Consider the following 20,583-nt stretch of genomic DNA (forward strand, 5'->3'; position numbering starts at 1 on the left):
ATATGCTTACCTATCAGATTTTGCAACCAGTTTAAATTTTACTGTGGAGTAGTGTGATATGAAGCTGTAATATTACCTTAATACCATTTAAATACAGTGTCAGTAGCATAATCTGATGGGTAGGATAAAGTGTCAGGACACCAGTTATCGTCCCATGCCTAATGTGCAGGTGACAACCACCAGTCTACCTGGCCGATCAGGTGCCTGTGCTTACTGATCAGTGGCTGACCCACCCCCTAGTTCCCTCATTCTCTCTCCTTCCCTCCCCCTGCTGCTTTGCCGGCCGTCTGCCTGCACCCGTCTCCCGCCCACCGCCATCTGCTCCTCTCGTTAATTACGAGACGGCAAACTTCACCTGCACCCGCACTCAAATTACAATAATTACCTCCAGCGCACACCATGTCCCTGCTCCCATTGCAGAGCACTTCCACAAGGACACACTCTCCCAACCTGGAAGCGTTCTCCTAGATAATAGCAAAATCTAACGTATATGCCACGACCACCAAAAGATGACACCCTCCACATGGCAAACTCTAACTGCATCATGTAAGTGTAAGCACTGGTGAATTCTCACTGCAGATCAGTGCTGGGTGTTGAACTGACAGTTTGCATTACACCTTTTTTTTGTGAGAGTAAATCATCAAGTTTAATTTTAAAATATCTTATTTGATTTAGAATTGGTGGCCGTGGACCTGGATCTCATGTTGCATGGGTATATTTCTACATTGATATGCAACAAAAATACACTAAAATACATAATATGAGTCAAAATTATAGATTTTTTTCCCTTTTATAATAAAAATCATTAGAATATTAAGATTTTTTACCATTCAATGTTAAGATTTTAATAAATAGGCTGGCAACATGATGGCTCAGTGGTTAGCACTGTCATTTCACAGCAAGAAGGTTACTGGTTTGAGTCCCCGCTGGCAAACAGTGTGGAGCTTGCATGTTCTTCCCATGTTCATGTGGGTTTCCTCTGGGTTAATTGAACAAACTAAATTGGCCTCAGTGTATGAGTGTGTTTGGATGTTTTCCAGTTCTGGGTTACAGCTGGAAGGGCAACCGCTGTGTAAAAAATATGATATCAGAAAGGCTAATGTATGTGTAAAATGTTTTAATTATATATATATATATATATATATATATATATATATATATATATATATATATATATATATATATATATATATATATATAGAAAAAATAATTAACCCCCTAAACAATTCACCAATAATCATACTCACCCTCCTCTTGTTCTAAACCAGTTTGATTTTCATTCACAAAGTAAGCTATTTGGGCAACACGGTGGCACAGTGGGTAGCGATGTTGCCTCACAGCAAGAAGGTCGCTGGTTTGAGCCTCGTCAGGGTCAGTTGGCGTTTCTATGTGGAGATTGCATGTTCTCCCCGCATTTGTGTGGGTTTCCTCCGGGTGCTCCGGTTTCCCCTACAGCTCAATGACATGCGCTATAGGTCAATAAGCTAAATGTGTGTGAATGAGAGTGTATGGGTGTTTCCCAGTGATGGGTTGCAGCTGGAAGTGCATTTGCTGTGTAAAACATAATCTGGACAAGTTGGCGGTTCATTCCGCTGTGGCGACCCCTGATTATTCTGAACGAATGAAGGAAGATATTTCAAAGAAAGTTGGAAATAGATTCAAAGTAAAGCCTGCAGAGTTAGTTTGGATGTACTATGGATATCAATTGCTGCCTTTTATTTTAAACATTCTTCAAAATATCTTCTTTTTATAATCAACAGAAAAAAACAAACAAAGAAATATTAATTTGTTTACTTGAAAACACTGGCATTATTTACTTATTCTTGACTTGGAGTCAAATTGTTGACCATAAAAGAAGATAGTTTGAAGAATGTTGTAAATCTGTAACCATTATCATCCATAGTATTTATTTTTCCTATTATAGATGTCAATGGATACAGGTTTCCAACATTCTTTAAAAAATATATTTTCTTTTTGTGTTCAACAGAATATTCATTCATTAATTTTCCATCAGTTTAGCCCCCTTATTCATCAGGGGTCGCCATAGCGGGATGAACCACCAACTCGTCCGGCATATGTTTACACTGCGGATGCCCTTCCAGCTGCAACCCAGTACTGGTAAACACCCAAACACTCTCGCATTAACACACATACGCTATATGGTCAGTTTAGTCCATTCAATTCATTTATAGTGCATGTCTTTGGACTGTAGGAGAAACTGGAGCACCCGAAGGAAACCCGACAGGGGGAGAACATGCAAACTCCACACAGAAATGCAAACTGGCCCAGTCGGGAAGCGAACCATTAACCTTCTTGCTGTGAGATGACAGTGCTAACCACTGAGCCACCATGCCACCCAGAATGTTGGAAACAAATCAAAGTATATTTGGATCAACTATGCATGACAATGGCTACCCTTTATTTTGAACATTCTTCAAAATATCTTATTTTGTAATCAACAAAAAAGAAAACTCAACAGAAATAAAAGAAACACTAAAGTGATTGTTTACTTAAAAATGACATGTTATGGTCTGCCATCATTTATTCACTCTTTACTTAGAGTTTTTATTCTGTTGAATACAAAAGAAGATAGTTTGAAGAATGTTGGAAACCTATAACCATTAACTTCCATAATATCAATTCTCTTAGACAATTAATTATTCAAAGATCGCGACAGTGGAATAACCCACCAACTTATCCAGCATATGTTTTACGCAGCAGATGCCCTTCCAGCCACAAACCAACACTGGGAAACACCCAAACATGTTTCAAACACCCTTAAAAAAACTATTTTCTTTTGTGCTCAGCCAAATAAAGAAACTCAAACTGGTTTGAATCAAGTCAAAGATGAGTAAATGATTCATTTTTTTGGGTGAACCATCCCTTCAAGTTCAAATAGTGACCCTTATCATCACAGAAGCTACAAAACCCATGACAGAAGTTCTCTATATCAACAACACACCACCAAATGAAAGCTGCGTCTCCTCGGAGCCATCTGTCTTAACTGACTCTCCTATATAAGTCTGCTAAAGATGGCATGAAAGCAAATTGAATAATCGCTCCAAAAGATTAATGAACGTCTTTCTCTTAGTGAAGGTGCTTTAGTGCTTCCAGCAGTGATATTTGCCTGTAAAAGCTATCAGGGCTATTTGGTGGTAATGTTTAAGGATAGTTTGTGGCCACATTGCGGTTTCACCTTTAGACATTTAGCTGTTGGGAGAACTATTACCATCTGTTCATTCATAATTCAGCTGATCTTTACTGGGGTCAATTGAAGAGTAAAGTGGTGGTTTGGGCAGTAACATCAACGCGTGGTGCTGACTGGGCTGGACTGAAGGACAGTTAAGACAAGTGATGTTGCAATAGAGCATATTGTGGTTTCATCCATCAGTGTGCTGGCACGGTTGCAGTGAACCATTCATCATAATGCAGCAGATCATATCTTAATTTTTGTGCTCATATAGACTAATCATTTTTAGATGAACAGGTGCAGAGATTGCCAGACTGATGACTGCTATAAACTGATGCTTGTTCATGAGATTGAAGCCATCTGATGTGATTAAATATGCTGTAATTTCAGTTTGTTTCCATTTATTATATATACAGTGCTCAGCATATATGTGCACACCCCCTAAAAATCTCTCGTTTAATTTAATATTTTCTAGGAAGCTATACAATATTATATTTGTGCATATGCATTAGTTTGTTAAGGGCTGACGCCAAATCTGGAGCTAATCTAACAAAATAGCTTACAATAATTATTTAAAAATTAGTAGCAATAGGGAAAAAATATTAAATAATTTCATAAATATGAAAAATCAAAGAAAACAAAAATATATACAAGTTTGTCAAAAATTTGCAATTTGTAATTTACAATATTTTGCATGAATTTAAATGTATTATCTTTCCATTTCTAAAGATGTTTTGTGACTAAAAAACTATGTTAATAAATATATCTGTTTAATACATTCAAATGCATCAATATATATATATATATATATATATATATATATATATATATATATATATATATATATATATATATTACTCTTAATTACTGAGAAATTCATAAAAATTAATTTACTCATATATATATATATATATATATATATATATATATATATATATATATATATATATACTCATATACTCATATACTGAGCACTGTATAACAATGGATTATTAATATTTGATTGTAGTTAAATGTAAAAAAACTACAGAAATTTGACTCAAGTTTAAATTTAATTTTCCATTTTCTGACAAAAGCTTGACTTGAAAGCATTTGTTGTAGTATTTTGTCATGACTTATTATAAATTATTTCTTAATTTGCTTATTAATAACATTGTAAATTCGTAACTTTAATCCATTAAACCTGATTTTTTATATGACTTGCTATAAACCAGGCTTATTTGTTTGTTTAATATCTCATGTTGTAGCCCAATAAAAAGCATTAGCAAATTTAGTTCAAAACCGAAACAAATGTGAGTTTATGTTTTTTTATTATTATTTTTACGGGTAAAAACTAGCAATATAAAATTAAAGCATGTAACAAAGAGGTAGGGTATATCATTGTATCGATAATGTAATAATCGAATGCAATAAAGCAGAAGTCATGTTCTCATAGACATTTATAGAAAAGCATTTGTTTAGGAAATAGCTATTTAGGTTTTAAATATTGAACAAAGTTTTTTAAACTAGATAAATAGAGGCATATCTTACTTTTGAAGGTCGAAGTCAATCAGGTATGTTTGCAGCAAAAATTAATCCACCCGAAAATTAAGAACAGGAAAAAAAATGGAAAATTATAAGGACTCGTTCCTCTTTGAAAAAGACAAGAACTTTCCAAATGGATAAAAAGCAACCATATAGCTTCAGTAGGTGTATGCCGTCTTATCAAAAAGAGTCTATGAGAGAGAGTTCTGAAATCCTTTGGACTGCGCGCGATGTTGACTTTTTGTTATAGTAATAAATAATGAGGTAATTTAGTTACAAGAAATCGTAAATATATTGTACAAAAAAGCTTGAACACAGCGGAGGCTTAGTATTAAAGTATAGTGAGACTTTGGTATTGCGTTCCTTTCAGATGTCAAAATCCTCAAACGTGTTAACAAATCTCTTATTAAAATGCACTGGGCGATAAAAAGTTCGCTTCGATTTCTCAAATCACTCACACACATACACAAATCGCAAAGTCTTCCAGTTCATAACTCGCGCTCTTAATGGTTTTATATCGTATTCCACAGTATATGTCCGTGATGATCCCTCCTATAAGATAGAAGATGTTTTAATCTTGCCACTGATGCTCCATTTCCCCCAAGCAGAAGTGTGTCGTGTAAATCCCGAAGTCCTCGTCTACAGAAATGACTGAGATTTGGGAGTGTTTCAGAGATCTTTCCGTTAATACTCCAACTGTTCGTCGCGAACTCCCTCCACAATGCGCACGAAAAGACGGTCCGTTAAAAACATCATTCGTGTCCCAGCTAACTGATGTTACACACACTGCGTTGTTTCGCTCTGCACCATCTCGCGTTAGGGTTTATTTTTGTTGTTGTCAGTGGTTGGAAGCTGGTGTGTTGTCTAATGACCCTTCTGTCTGCGTTTAAAACACCATCTGGAGAGGAGAAGCGTTCTCCTGCGCTTCTAACCTCTCTCTCTCTCTCTCTCTCTCTCTCTCTCTCTCTCTCTCTCTCTCTCTCTCTCTCTCTCTCTCTCTCTCGCTCTCGCTCTCGCTCTCTTTCTCTCTGACAGCTTCTCAGACCCACAAGCTGACAGCCTGCCTCCCTTGTGCTGTATAACCCCCTCTGATATTGACGATTCCTAATATAATTCATATCACATTTTTAATAGACTTGCTATTAACATAATTAGGATGTGCCCACAATTTTCTGCAATTCTTAGGGGATCATAAGCACTGTCCCTGTCTCTGATAAAAATGTCAGATTGATTCTCATGAGAGCAGTATTGATGGTCCTTCCACAGCGCCGGGTTTTAGTGCGCATTTGGTGCACGCGCCGCTAGGGGCCGCTGTTTCCCCATATCAGTCGGCGCGCGCCACTGAAGCGCTCAAACGCTCACATTCATCAGGCAATTGACAGCCAGGCAGCTGGTGCCCGAAGCCCGTTCGAGGGCATTCAAATCAGATGGGAGATATGATGTTTTTGTAACATAGTTACAAACTGAGCATTTCATTTTCCAGGAGGATCATGTGCTACATTTAAACATTCTGTCTAAATATGGACTGTGGATGGATGGTCCTACTTTCAGTAATTTATACAACTGTCAGCCGCTTGTCATAGCCAACACAGTATCAGCTGTGTTTCTGAGGTAAAACAATATGCAAAAAACTTGTACTGTATAAGGCATTTATTGTGGTTTAAAATATACTTTACGCCTATATATAGTAGCATACGGGCATCATGGTGATGCAGTGGGTAGCATGATAGGTTCACAGCAAGAAGGTCTTTGGTTTGATGGTAGTAATGCTCCAGTTTCCCCCACAAGTCCAAAGTCATGCAGTGCAGGGGCGTAGTAACCGTGATAAAAGGGGGTTCATGTTTTGGTGGTTCATTCCGCTGTGGCAACCCCTAATTAAGAAAGGGACTAAGCCAAAAAGGAAATGAATAAATAAATATAGTAGCGTATCCTGTGTGAATTGCTGTGAAATAATAATAATAATAAAAAAGAGTGATGCCTTACCACTTCTCTTGCAGAAAATTGAAAGCAAAACATCCCAAATATGGCTGTTAGTATCTTACCATGATGATGATGGAGTCAGAGAATACGCAGGGCTGATTGTAAAGTAGACATATTTCATAAAAAAAAGATTTTGTCCATGTCAGACAGCACCATTTTGTAAAGATAGCTGATTTTAAAGCTTCTGACGTCTCCCTAAACTCCCTAAAAAGTTCACTGTACTTCACTTAGGCTATAGAGAGGGTGTAAGTCAATCAAGATGACACATCCCATAATTATAGCATTGAATGTAAAGCAAAATATATTTAAAAATAAACACTTGAACTTGCTAACAGTTGGCCAAAATTACTTTTTAAATGCCTTTTTTAGTTCTGTAGTCAGTGGGTGTTGGGGGGGTTTACTGACAAAGGTTCAGATTTTTACTGACAAATGGAACAGATTCCATTTTTTAAAATAATGATATATGATGTAATTAACTTGTATAAAAATATAAGTATTTTTTCAAATTTATTTATTCTAAATCTTTAGGAAATGTTATTGGTACATCAAAAAGTGTGGTTATGATGACCATCTGATATAGCTAACTCAGCTAAAAATATTGTTAAAAATGTCACTCAAATGCAGTGTTTAAATCTCGAAGTGAAGTTTTACAAACAAATTTTGAGAGGAGCATGTGAATTGATTAATGATAAAATAGCCGGGGGGTTATTAAATAAACTAGCATTACTCACACATCATCGTTTTTGAAGAATTCTCCTATCCACCTCATCTCCTCCTTTTCACCTTTATCAGGGGGAGCTCTCGAGAACTACCTGATCTCGTACCCCCTAACATGCTCATTGACTAGGCGGGAGCCCTGGGCTCAATTATCTCCGAGCTCAGGGTTCTCTCTCGGGACAGCATGTCAAACATGCTATTATTATCAAGCAATATCAAAGTGTGAACTCTTGAAATGAAATAGAACATCAGTCGTATAACTGCAAAAAGGCCCTCTATTTGAGAAAAAAGAACCACCCTTTTCACCAGGCTGGCTGCTTTTAATGATATTGCATCCAACCACCAGGAAAGATTTACTTTTTAGGACATGTGATGCAAACTCAATAGTATGAATATATTTCATGCATATCTCAATTTCAGTTATATAAACTGAAAAATGTCAAATGTACTAATGTTAAACTTTTTGTTCCAGATGTCACTTAATTTGTCACTTTGTCAACTGATATAATGCAATGGTATTCATTTTGACAATTAAGCAAGTGTCCATATATCAGGGTATATTAACATGTGCCCGAGACTTCTAATTAGGTGCTTATAAACTATAATGAATATTAATCATTCATGTTTATATCTTTGCATCCTATGGTGCACTTGAATTGAATGGATCAGTTCTTAAATGATTCAAGGAAAGAGTGGCTTGCACCAAATATGAATATGGATAAGAGATGGCATTTCCACAGACATTTTCATCTGTATTTGAACATGAATATGACTTTTTTCGCGTGGTTTTTGGGCAGAATATTCAATGCAGAATAAATTCCTCCTACTGAGGTATTGGCGGAAAAGCTCTAGTAAATACAGCTGCTGCTAAAAAAAAATGACAGACTTCTCTCCAACCCCCCTTCCTCCATTTTGTTCAGTTGATTCACGCATTTTTTTGACTGTTTAACCATCAGCGCACCTGCTAGCCATTCACTGGCTTTGTGACTCAGTTTTAGGGGAAGGATCTGATGGTGTCACTGCAGGTGAGCTGATGAGAAGCGCACATCTGCCTTTCTTCCCCCACCCCTTACAAATGAAGGGATGTAAAGACACGTAAACAAACAGTTAGTGCTCTGCTGTTGGAGAAAGCGCCGCTGGTGTAAAGTACACAGAGACAGCTGCCCCATTTCTTCTTACTCCCACCCTTTCACTTGCCTCACTGGCCTTAGAAGTCATATTGATGTAAATCCATTGTTGGTTATGGTAACTTTTTTTATCTTCTTATTCGTTACTGTACAATCTTAAAATTGCTTAAACTATTATATTTTATTAAAGTGGCTAATTGGATTCGAAAAAAAATAAAACTATTTAATGATGGGTGAAGTAATGAAATTTGGAATCTTTACTTGAAAATCATGTAAATACCCCCTTAGGGACACTAATTTCAAAATGATGTCAAAAACATGTCAAAAAACACCTAAAAAAGCAAATAGATTTGATTTCAATTGACTACCTTAATGTCAAAATGACATCAATTTCACATCTAACATTGTCGTCAAAAATAAGTTTAGAAGTCTCCACAACTTAATCAACCTGATATTGATGTAAATTCATTGCTGGTTATGCTTAACAGTTTTTTTAAATTCATTACCCTAAAATCTTAATATAGTTGTTTAAAGTGTCATATTTTATGAATATGGCTAATCAGATTAGCAAAAAAAAAAAAAAACAATTTTAATGATGGATGAAGTAATAAATTAATTTTCTTTTTGCCTTCGTCCCTTTGACAATCTGGGGTTGCCACAGTGGAATGAACCACCAAGTTTTCCAGCACATATTTTAGGCAGAGTATGCCCTTCCAGCTGCAACCCATCCCTGCTTTAGCCTACCCAATTCACCTGTACCGCATGTCTTTGGACTGTGGGGGAAACTGGAGCACCCGGAAGAAACCCAAGCGAACGCAGGGAGAACATGCAAACTCCACACAGACATGCCAACTGACCCAGCCGAGGCTCGAACCAGCGACCTTCTTGCTGTGAGGTGACAGCACTACCTACTGCGCCACTGTGTCGCCCACTGAAGCAATTCAACTTAGAATTATTGGTAACACTTTACAATAAGGTTCATTCGTTAATGCTTTTACTAACATGAACTAATCATGAACAACACATGTACAGCATTTATTAATCATAATTGAACATTTAATAATCCTTTATTAACATCCAAGTCCATGCTTGTTAACATTAGTTATTGCAGCATGAGTTAACATGAACTAACAATGAACTACTGTATTTTCATTAACTAATGTTAACATGAACAGATACTGTAGTAAATGTATTGTTCATTGTTTGTTCCCGTTAGTAAATGCACACTCACATTTAACAATGTAAAAAACCAGTTTAGAAGTTTTCACAACTTATAGTAATATTGATGTAAATCCGTTGCTGTTTATGGTTAACATTATATTATTATTATTATTATTATTATTATTATTATTATTATTTATTACCCTAAAATCTTAAAATTGTTTTTTTTTTTAAAGTCATATTTTATAAAAGTTGCTAATCGGATAAGAAAAAAAAATTAATGATGGGTGAAGTAATGAAATTTGGAATTATTACTTGAATATCATGTAAATATCCCAGCGGCCACATTGATTTCGAAAAAAAAAAAAAAAAAAACAGCCAAAAAATGCAAATTGATTTTTTGTCAATTGTCAAAACGACATTAAATTCACATCTAACATTGACATTAAAAACAATTTAGAAATCTCCACAACTGACAATCATATTGATGTAAATCCATTGCTGGTTATAGTTATGATATCAATGTTTTTTTTTTTAATTCAGAACCTTAAAATCTTAAAATCATATTTTATTAAAGAGGCTAATTGGATTGGGAAAAAATTCAATTTGAAAGTAATGAAAGTAATGAAATTTGGTATTATTACTTGAATAGTATTCAAATATCCCAGCAGGCGCATTGATTTTAAAACAACATCGAAAACATGTCAAAAAAACACCTAAAATTAATTTGATGTCAACCCGACTACCTTGATGTCAAATGACATCAAATTCACATCTAATATTGGCGTCAAAAATCAATTTAGAAGTCTCCACAACTTACAGTCATAATGTTATAACTCCATTGCTGGTTATGGTATATGATAGATAAATTTATAACCTTCATTCATCCATAATTTTCCTTTGGCTTAGTCCCTTTATTCATCAGGGGTTATCCTAGTGGAATAAACCGCCAACTTATCCAGCATATGTTTTACAAAGCGGATGCCCTTCCAGCTGCAACCCAGTACTGGGAAACATCCAAATACAGTACGTCCAATTTAGTTTATTCAATTCACCTGTACCGCATGTCTTTGAACTGTGGGGGAATCCAGAGCACCTGGAGAAACCCAACCCTGGATTCGAAAAAAAAAAAAAAAAACATTTTAATGATGAGTGAAGTAATGAAATCTGGAATTATTAAAATGTCATCAAATTCACGTCTAACATTGACATAAAAAATTTATTAAATGATAAAATGGAGTGTTTGTTGACACCAATATTAGATGTTAATTTGATTTAATTTTGATATCAAGTTAGATCACATGCATCGTAGGGATACTCTTCAGTGTAAGATTAGAATTTCTTATATTTTAATGCTTATTTTGGTGGTCAAAATGACATTCATGTACACAAACAAAAGTCTTGTCATCAATCTCAGTTGTGAGAGAAACAATAATAATTTGACTTCATCTGTTGAACTGCATTCCAATTATCACAAATACCGCAGAAGACCTACATAGACTTACGATTCCCACAGAAATCAGTCAAGTTTGGTGAAGGAAAAATGGTTTGGGGTTGCATTCAGTATGGGGGTGTGCGAGAGATCTGCAGAGTGGATTGCAACATCAACAGCCTGAGAAATCAAGACATTTGTGCTGCCAATTACATTACAAACCACATGGAAAGGTTTAATTCTTCAGCAGGATAGTGCTTCTTCTCATACTTCAGCCTCCACATCAAAGCTTCTGAAAGCAAAGAAGGTGCTCCAGGATTAGTCAGCCTAGTCACCAGACATGAACATTATTGAGCATGTCAGGGGTTAGATGAAGGAGGAGGCATTGAAGATGAATCCAAAGAATCTTAATGAACTCTTGGAGTCCTGCAAGAACGTTTTCTTTGCCATTCCAGATGATAGGCGACAAAACGTTTGTCAGACAGTGTGTGTATTTCAAATAGACATCAAGGTTTTGACATCTAATCAGTTTGCATTTTTGACATTTATTTATGTCATTTTGACATCAACGTGCCCCTTCGGATATTATCAGGAGCTTTGCTTTATTATTATAAAACTTTAAGCTGAAGTCCATGCTACACTTATGGATTTGCAAAGGTGTTATATAGTTATACAAGGAAATACGTCACATTGCGGAAGTAAAATGGGTTATGAACACTTTACTGGCTTATGGGACACATGGTAGAAAAAGCAGCTGTGTGTGGGTGTGAGGTGTGCAGTGTATGTTTGTGAAGTAAGTTAATGTTAGTGAAATTGAACAGTTCAAGATCAAAACTCTCCGCCTTGAGATATCATTCACTACATTGCACTGCACTGCTTCTCTCATTACAGCTAATACACACTTAGACTGTAGATATTAAATAAATCCTCTATGAGTCTATGAGTCCTCTACATCCAAAAATTCATAATCCATGGCACTGATATCTGGTCTACTCTGCTTGTGTATATGGAAATGCAATATCTGCTCAGACATTCGAAGATTTTACTACAGCCAAATGCAATTTGGGTACATTTACCGATGTGTCAGTCTGTGCTGCTCTCGCAAGGGCAAACATCTCAAACTGATCAAATGTGAAATGATGGAATCTGTTTTCTGTGTGCACATCCTCACTAAGCCCCAAACCAAGGCAGTTTTGGCTTGCTGCCTCATTGCCGTGTTTTGTGTACGAATGTTCCTCCCGAGAGAAGTTGTTTTCCAAGTTGTTTTCCAAGGCACATCATGTCTAATGATCTACAACAAATTTAGTCTTAGAGATACCCAAGAAATTTCAAGTCCATCTCTCAATCACAATGTAGTATACACTGAAAAAAGGAAAGCAAATGGCATATGTTTATGTCCTGTGTACACTACACAATTGCACAGAACCGTGGGATGTCTTGAGAGGCAAAGTATGCATATATCTGTATCTGTATCTCCATCTATATCTGAAAACAGACTAGCTTAGCAACAACACTGTAAAAATATACAAGTCACACTTTATTTTCTTGATCCGTTTGTTGAATTTAAATTACATTACAACTAATTTGCATTAGATTGTAAGTAGACTGTTAGGTTGGGGTTAGGGTTATTGTAAGTGGAGATGTACTTGCTAAGTTTCCTATAGTCAGTTAAATGTCTGTTGACGGAGCAGTATCAACAGATTTTAAGCAGACATTCTAATTCTCAAATGGTCCATCAAAATAAAGTGTTATCAAAATCCAACTTGAAAAAAGTTTAAATTACTTTTTTTTTGTGTTGTTGGTTTGGCAAAAATCAGTAAAAAATGTCTGTGCAACTACATTTAACACGTCTACCTAACCTAAATCTAAATTAGTTTGGGGAGCAAAACTTTGTAAGTTTACCCCAAAGCTTCTGCCAACTTGTTACTTTAAGTTGAATTAATCTCAGACTTCCTCAATTGAAAAGGTAAAGGTTGCAATATTTCTAACCCCAACAACAGCAACAAAAATAATAGTAAAACAAATAATAACATTAATGTCATTATTATTATTATTATTAAAAACAACAACAACAAAATACTACTGCATTGACGCTAACGCAATTAGTTTATTTGTCATTTACTTTATTTATTTATTTGGGTACAGCTGCAAAAAGATTTTAAATGTGAATTTCATCTCAAAGTTAACTAGTTATTTAACTGTTTTATATATATAAAACTTATATAGGCGATGCAATGGCGCAATAGATAGTGCAGTCGCCTTACAGCAAAAAGGTGGCTGGTTTGAGCCTCGTCTAGGTCAGTTGGTGTTTTTGTGATGAGTTTGCATGTTCTCCCTGCGTTTGTGTTTGAGTGTGGATGGATTTCCCAGTGATGGGTTGTGGCTGGAAGGGCATCCGCTGTGTAAAACAAATGCTAGATAAGTTGGCAGTTAATTCCACTGTGGCGACCCCAGATTAATAAAGGGACTAAGCCGAAAAGAAAATGTATGAATAAGTAAATGAATGAATGAATAAATGAATGAATGAATGAATGAATGAATGAATGAATGAATGAATGAATTAATGAATGAATGAATGAATGAATGAGCGAAAAACTTGGATGTATTTTCCAAGCAAAATGAAAATCTAAATATCGAAAAAAATCAAACAATAAATTGAACTTTCAAAACAACTTCGCAAATGCTAAATAAAATGATCAAATACTAAAACAAAATGCATTCTTCAATGATTCCAATGACATTGATATTTCATTTTCATGAATGACGTAGTAAAATCCTGTAACAATTAAGTGGCAAATCAAATACTCAAACTATTTGAATGTGGGGATTTAAATGGAGGAATCAGTTTCTGATTACACACACACACACACACAGCTGGAATCTCATGATGGACTGGTTACTAGGACTTTAAAGACACCTTATTCACACACACTGAGTCTTGTTTTAGCATGTGAAGCTTTACAAAGTGGTTTTCTCTGTTTGTCCTGCCATGTTTTGATCCTTGCCTTGTTTACCCTTATTATTATACCTCCTGTTCTGAGTCTACTAAATGTTTTGTTAACATTTATCTTTACGTTTTTTTTTTCAATTAACCTATGTTTGTTTGTTCTGAAAATGTATTATTTTTGTTCACTCAACTTCAGACATATTAGGTCAGTGCAGCTGATGTCTTCAAAAGTTGAGTACATGAGAAAAAAAACTAAAGAAAAATAAAGATTATGCTTTTGTTGTTGTTGTTGTTCACTCATCTTAAGGCATTCCAGTTCTGCAGACAATTTTTTTTTCAGTTGGCACAACTTAAAGTTTTGTTACATAGTAGTTCACCTCTCCAGAAAACTAATAATCTTATGTTAACCCAACTAAATGTTTTTTGTTTTTTTTTAATTAAATAATTTTAGGTCAGTGCATCTGATATTTTCAAAAGTTGAGTGAACAAGAAACAGTGAAAGGAAATAAGGATTATGTTTTGTTGTTGTTGTTGTTGTACTGGCTTATTTTTTTACAGTGTACCCTGGTTAAAATAATAAACAGTTAGCTTGATGATGGATAAAATAATATAATTTTAGCTTTTTTCCTTAAATATCAAGTGCTTATTTGTAAACCTTGACAAATAATACTTAATCACATACTGTATGTCCCCCATATTGTAATATCTGTAAACAGACTAGCATAACAACTTTATCATAATTTCTGGCATCATCAAAAATAAATTAGCATCAAATTTAGTGAATTCTTGGCCAGGGCTTATCGTTTTCAGGACTTGCCAGTATGATGTCATCTATGGCAACATTTACTAGGCAGGCTTTTGCCACAAAACACTGTTGAGAATTGGCAACACTGTTGGGAGTAGCCCAAGGCTAGTTGATTGTCACAACAAACAAGACATATTGACTATGGACCGTGCAAAACATTAAAGCACTGGTTGTAAAAACAGCAGATTGTTAGAACAACTGTGACAAGTCAAGTCCATAAAAAAAAAAAAAAAAAACAATGAATCAACATATAAGTTGGAAAAACCCCAAAATGTCCCAACAATAGTTATAAGGGGTTTAAATTGCTATGTTTCTATGCAAAGATGTGAAAAACTGGAATATCACATAAAACATTTAAAAAAAAAAAAAGTTCCTGATAAACTGACACCATATTTCAATAAGGAAAATTTAATTTTCTGCAGTAGGAGAAGCCAATGTGAATCAGTATCCAGCCCTGTCTCTTATGTCTTTGTTTAATGTCTCTGTTATGGCTTTGTTTTTGTTTGTGTTCGCCATGTGCTCCCCTTGTCCTGCCTCCTTGTTTTCCCTTGCCACACCCCCTTGTTTAGTCATTGTTTGTCTAACTATGTTTACCTGTGCCTTGTTTGCTTTTCCCTATTTATTGTGCTCTATTCCCCGTTGTCTTTGCCAGTTCCTGGAGGTGCAAGACCAATCTTTGAAAGCACAACCGCTCAAGACGGTTTTGGGAGATAATAATACTCAACCATTTTAATGACAAGACTTTGACTAACCACTTTTAGAATGAACAAAACAGCATTTCAGATATTTTACAATGTGGTCAGTCTATTGTTTGTCCATTGATCCTGCCTATTTTTGTGATCACATAACCTATTAAAACAAAATCACATTACTTTTTTGATGCGCAAACTGAAATTTATTGAGTATTTACATTATCGTTTATGACCATGTTTTCCCTTATTGGATAAAAAGTTTATTCTCAGTTGTACGCATAAGTTTTAACATTTCATTAACAGTTATGCACTTCCGACTTTCCGTTAAGCATTTTTTAATGTATTTACTTTCAAAATTCGCAAATAAAGTTGGTGAATAGAAACATATGGTGGTTATTGTCCCATTTGGCTCAACACAAGATCAACATTCACCACATGATCGCTCCAATCAGAATTATTGTTTGAAACTTAAGGTAAGTTTGTGAACGTGTACTTTTCAATGCATCTACCTTAAACTTCAGCTGTGTGCATTTCTCACGGTCACAGAAGCTCCCTGTGAACTTAACAAGGTGCAGCTGGAAAGTGCGAGCGCGTTGCCTCCCGTGCACGTCTCTAAATTGAAAATAAAATAACAAACTTGACTGCAGGTCGCACACTAGAAGCGCCGCTCTGAGCATCGCACCATGCAGCGCCATGCATTTTACAATTCTAAACATAGGTTTCTATCTGGGTACACACACCGGCTCTTCAAGTCGGCGGCTGTCCGCGGCACCCAGCCTTGATTAATGGTTAATTCAGTGTGTGTTAATATTAGCCTCGGTGTACAAGTTCGGAACTTTAAACTAGCCCACAGTTGGCTGTAAAACTTTACAAAGACACAAATGATTTTGTACTCTCTGCTTGGTCTGTGTCCGAGTTGTACAGGTATGGCTGAATGCTGATCCTATCACTCATGTTGTTTCTCTCTGTCTGCCTGTCTGTTGCCAAACACAGAGCGGGGGAGCTTTGTTGAACATAATGGCCTCATTAAATACGCTAAAGTTATTTTATTCTGACAACTTTTTTCATTGATTAATGATCTGTAAAAGCTTTTTCTTTAATCACTAATTGTTCAAATACCATCAATTCTGACCTCTTGACCTTAATCTCTTTTTTTGCTTGGGGATCTGCAATATTTGCCATATCTGAAACATGGTGAATTTTCACTTGCTAGTTTCTTTTTTTTTTTTTTTTTTTGGATTAACCCAAAGTGTTCATTCTGTAGCAGTTTACTCCTGTCAATTATTTATTTGATTTAATTATTTTTTTCTACAGTTTGTTTTTGCTTGTCTCGAATTGACCCCAAACAAAAACAACATTATGGCACTGGAAAACAGCCACCTTCCTGAAAAGTGCAGACCAACTTTGTGATAAAACAGACGGTTAGAGTGTTAGTAATACCTGAAGACTGCAATATGATTGAGAGAACATATTGAAAGAATCTGAATGGAAAATTACACATTTTAACGATGTTTTGTCACTACACTGGGTAGAATTTCATGATGTGCAATCAAACCTACACTCTCAGAAATAAAGGTAAGCAAACTTACACTGGGGTGGTTTTGTACTTTTAAGGTACTAGTACGTACCCTTGAGGTGTTAATATGGACCATGTAGGTGCAAACGTGTACCTTTTTTTTCTCTTTGTGATAAATCACTTGCACACACTTTATAAGGTACACCTGTCCACCGTTAATGCAAATTACGAATCAGCCAATCACATGGCAGCGACTCAATGGATTTAGGCATATAGACATGGTAAAGACGATTTGCTGAAGTTCAAAGCGAGCATCAAAATGGGGAAGAAAAGTAATTTAAGTGACTTTGAACGTAGCATGGTTGTTAGTGTCAGACGGGTTGGTCTGAGAATTTCAGAAACTGCTGATCAACTGGGATTTTCACGTACAACCGTCTCTAGGGTTTACAGAGAATGGTCCAAAAAAGAGAAAACATCCAGTGAGCGGCAGTTCTGTGGGCGCAAATGCCTTGTTGATGACAGAGGTCAGAGGAGAATGGCCAGACTGGTTCCAGCTGATAGAAAGACAACAGTAACTCAAAAACCTTGTCCAACCTTGAGGCGGATGGGCTACGCCGGCTCAAGACCTCACCGGGTGCAACTTTTGAACTTAAACACTAAAACCTGAACCACACTGTTCCAGTTACTATGACCATTTATGTGAAGCTGCTTTGACACAATCTACATTGTAAAAGCGCTATACAAATAAAGCTGAATTGAATTGAATTGAACTTTTGTCAGCTAAGAATAGGAACACGACAGCCTACCGGAGTATCGTTGCTGACCATGTCTATCCTTTTATGACCACAGTGTACCGAATCATCTCAAACTGGCTTCTTGAACATGACATTGAGTTCACTGTACTCAAATGGCCTCCACAGTCACCAGATGTCAATCCAATCGAGCATCTTTGGGATATGGTGGAATGGGAGATTGGCATCATGGATGTGCAGCCAACAAATTTGCATCACTGTACTCAAATGGCCTCCACAGTCACCAGATGTCAATCCAATAGAGCATCTTTGGGATATGGTGGAATGGGAGATTGGCATCATGGATGTGCAGCCAACAAATTTGCAGCCACTGTGTGATGCTATCAGGTCAATATGGACCAAAATCTCTGAGGAATATTTCCAGTACCTTGTTGCATCTATGACACGAAAGATTAAGGCAATTCTGAAGGCAAAAGGGGGTCCAACCGACTACTAGTAAAGTGTACCTAATAGAATGGCCAGGGAGTGTATGTTGAATTTCTCAATTGTAAGTCACTTTGGTTAAAAGTGTCTACTAAAAGATGTACAGTGCAGATCAAAATTACAGAACAGTAAAAAATATTATCAGAAATAATGTAATCTTTGCTCCAAATTTGAAAAAATATTTGTTGACTATACTAATCTTAATTACTATATTATACTAGTGTAGACTATACTGTACAATACTATACTGATGATTTACACAGTAACACACTGATAAAAAAAAATTTAATTAGAGCACAGCGATCATTTCTTAAGGTTACAATAAATTCCTCTCAGCAAAGATGTTTATAAGATAAGATCAGCTGCCAGTTAATTTGGATTTGTAAGATAAGCTTCCAGATTAACACCAAGAACTGAAAGATATTCAAAAGTGATAATAATTAAGCGTACTTGTTTCATGATTAGGGCGAGGTAGTGGCGCAGTAGGTAGTGCTGTCGCCTCACAGCAAGAAGGTCGTTGGGTCGCTGATTCGAACCTCGGCTCAGTTGGCGTTTCTGCGGTACAGGTGAATTGGGTAGGCTAAATTGTCCGTAGTGTATGAGTGTGTGTGAATGTGTGTTTGGATGTTTCCCAGAGATGGGTTGCGGCTGGAAGGGCATCCGATGCGTAAAAACTTGCGAGATAAGTTGGCGGTTCATTCCGCTGTGGCGACCCTGGATTAATAAAGGGACTAAGCCGACAAGAAAAAAAATGAATGAATGAATGTTTCATGATTAGGCGATGCAGTGGCACAGTAGGTAGTGCTGTCGCCTCACAGCAAGAAGGTCGCTGGTTTGAGGGTGTTTGGGGTGTTTACCAGAGATGGGTTGCGTCTGGAAGGGCATCTGCTGCGTAAAACATACGCTGGATATGTTGGCGGTTCGTTCCGCTGTGGCGACCCCAGATCATTGGATTTACTAAATATTTTGAAGGTAAGTGGTTGCAGGCAATTTATATGGGCTGTGTTTGTTGGTTTAAGCCCATATAAATTGTTCGCAACAACTTACCTTCAAAATATTTAGTAAATCCACTGAATCATTTTTTCTCTCAACTTTTTAATTTAATCATTTCTCAATTTCTCTCCCATGCATCTTGCCTTTATACTTCTGCGTCAAGTGTACGCACCTCTAAAAAAGTAACCACATGTCCCAAAACCATGTAACGCAAGCTCTATGATTGGTTGGCTTGGTATTGGTGACGAGTATGGGTGGTGCAGAGAGCAGCGAGCCAGATGGAGCGAGTGTTTACAAGTGTCCAGCGTCGTTAAGGAGCTGCAGATGTTTTGTGTTTACCTTATGATAAAAAATGTTGTACGTCCGCTGGTTCCCGCGTCTGAATGAGCGAGATTTAGCTACTTGTACATTAAGGTAGCGTTCAGAAAAAACTAAACAAACTTTAAAACACTTGATGCAGAGGAACATCACATAACGTGCTGCCAGCAAGTGCTTCGGAAGTGTTATTGCAGGGCAACCCAAACAGCATGCAGACGTGTAAATGCATGGCACCCACCAAGGATCATGGAAATCACTCGACGCAGAAGTATAAAGCCTTAAGTAACAACAGAAGTCTTTGTATTTGGCTTTAACTAACATGATCTGTGATTTTGAGAACCAATCCAAGTGCATTATATATATAGTAGACAAATGTGCCTACAATGTATCAAAATTTGAAACATCTAGAAAGAACAACCAACAGAACCTCAAACAAAGAAAAAGTGTTGCTTTCATCCCTGGTCTCACTTTGTATATTTTATAGTTTATTTTTTACTGAAAAATAATCTAGTAATGTCTCTTCTGAATGTTTATAATTAGGCAAAATGCCATAATATTGATCAAAATCTACAATATTACACTGAAAAAAATTGATTTATTGGATTTACTATAGGCAACACAGTGGCTCAGTGGTTAGTACTGCCCCCTCATAGCAAGAGGGTCTCTGGTTCAAGTCCTGGCTGGACCAGTTGTGTGGAGTTTGGATGTTTCTCTGTGTTGGCATAGGTTTCCTCTGGTTTCCCCCACAGTCCAAAGACATGTGGCAAAGGTGAGTTGAATAAACTAAATTGGCCATAGTGTAATAGTGTGTGTTTGTGTGTGTGTGTGTGTGTGTGTGTGTGTGTGTGTGTGTGTGTGTGTGTGTGTGTGTGTGTGTGTGAATGAGTGTATGGGTGTTTACCAGTACTGGGTGGTGGCTGGAAGGGCATACCCTAAATAAAACATA

The 20,583-nt window shown here is 36.4% G+C and overlaps 1 protein-coding gene across 13 annotated transcripts in view; it reads right to left on the reverse strand.

Annotated features, from left to right (window-relative positions):
- cbfa2t3 (CBFA2/RUNX1 partner transcriptional co-repressor 3) overlaps positions 1-20,583 on the reverse strand; it is an 88,145-nt gene that overhangs the window by 49,315 nt on the left and 18,247 nt on the right. For 6 of the 13 annotated variants that reach the window (XR_012382714.1, XR_012382713.1, XM_073907349.1 and 3 more), the window contains exon 1: positions 4,721-5,614. The exons of 6 other annotated variants lie outside the window; for them this stretch is intronic. The gene's annotated coding sequence lies outside the window, so the exon portion shown is untranslated. Of the gene's footprint in view, positions 1-1,247; positions 2,272-4,720; positions 5,615-20,583 lie in introns of those variants that run through there. One more of the 13 variants, XM_073907346.1, reaches the window with a different exon arrangement.

The sequence above is a fragment of the Danio rerio genome, chromosome 7, assembly GCF_049306965.1.
Source record: "Danio rerio strain Tuebingen ecotype United States chromosome 7, GRCz12tu, whole genome shotgun sequence".
Taxonomy (NCBI): domain Eukaryota; kingdom Metazoa; phylum Chordata; class Actinopteri; order Cypriniformes; family Danionidae; genus Danio; species Danio rerio.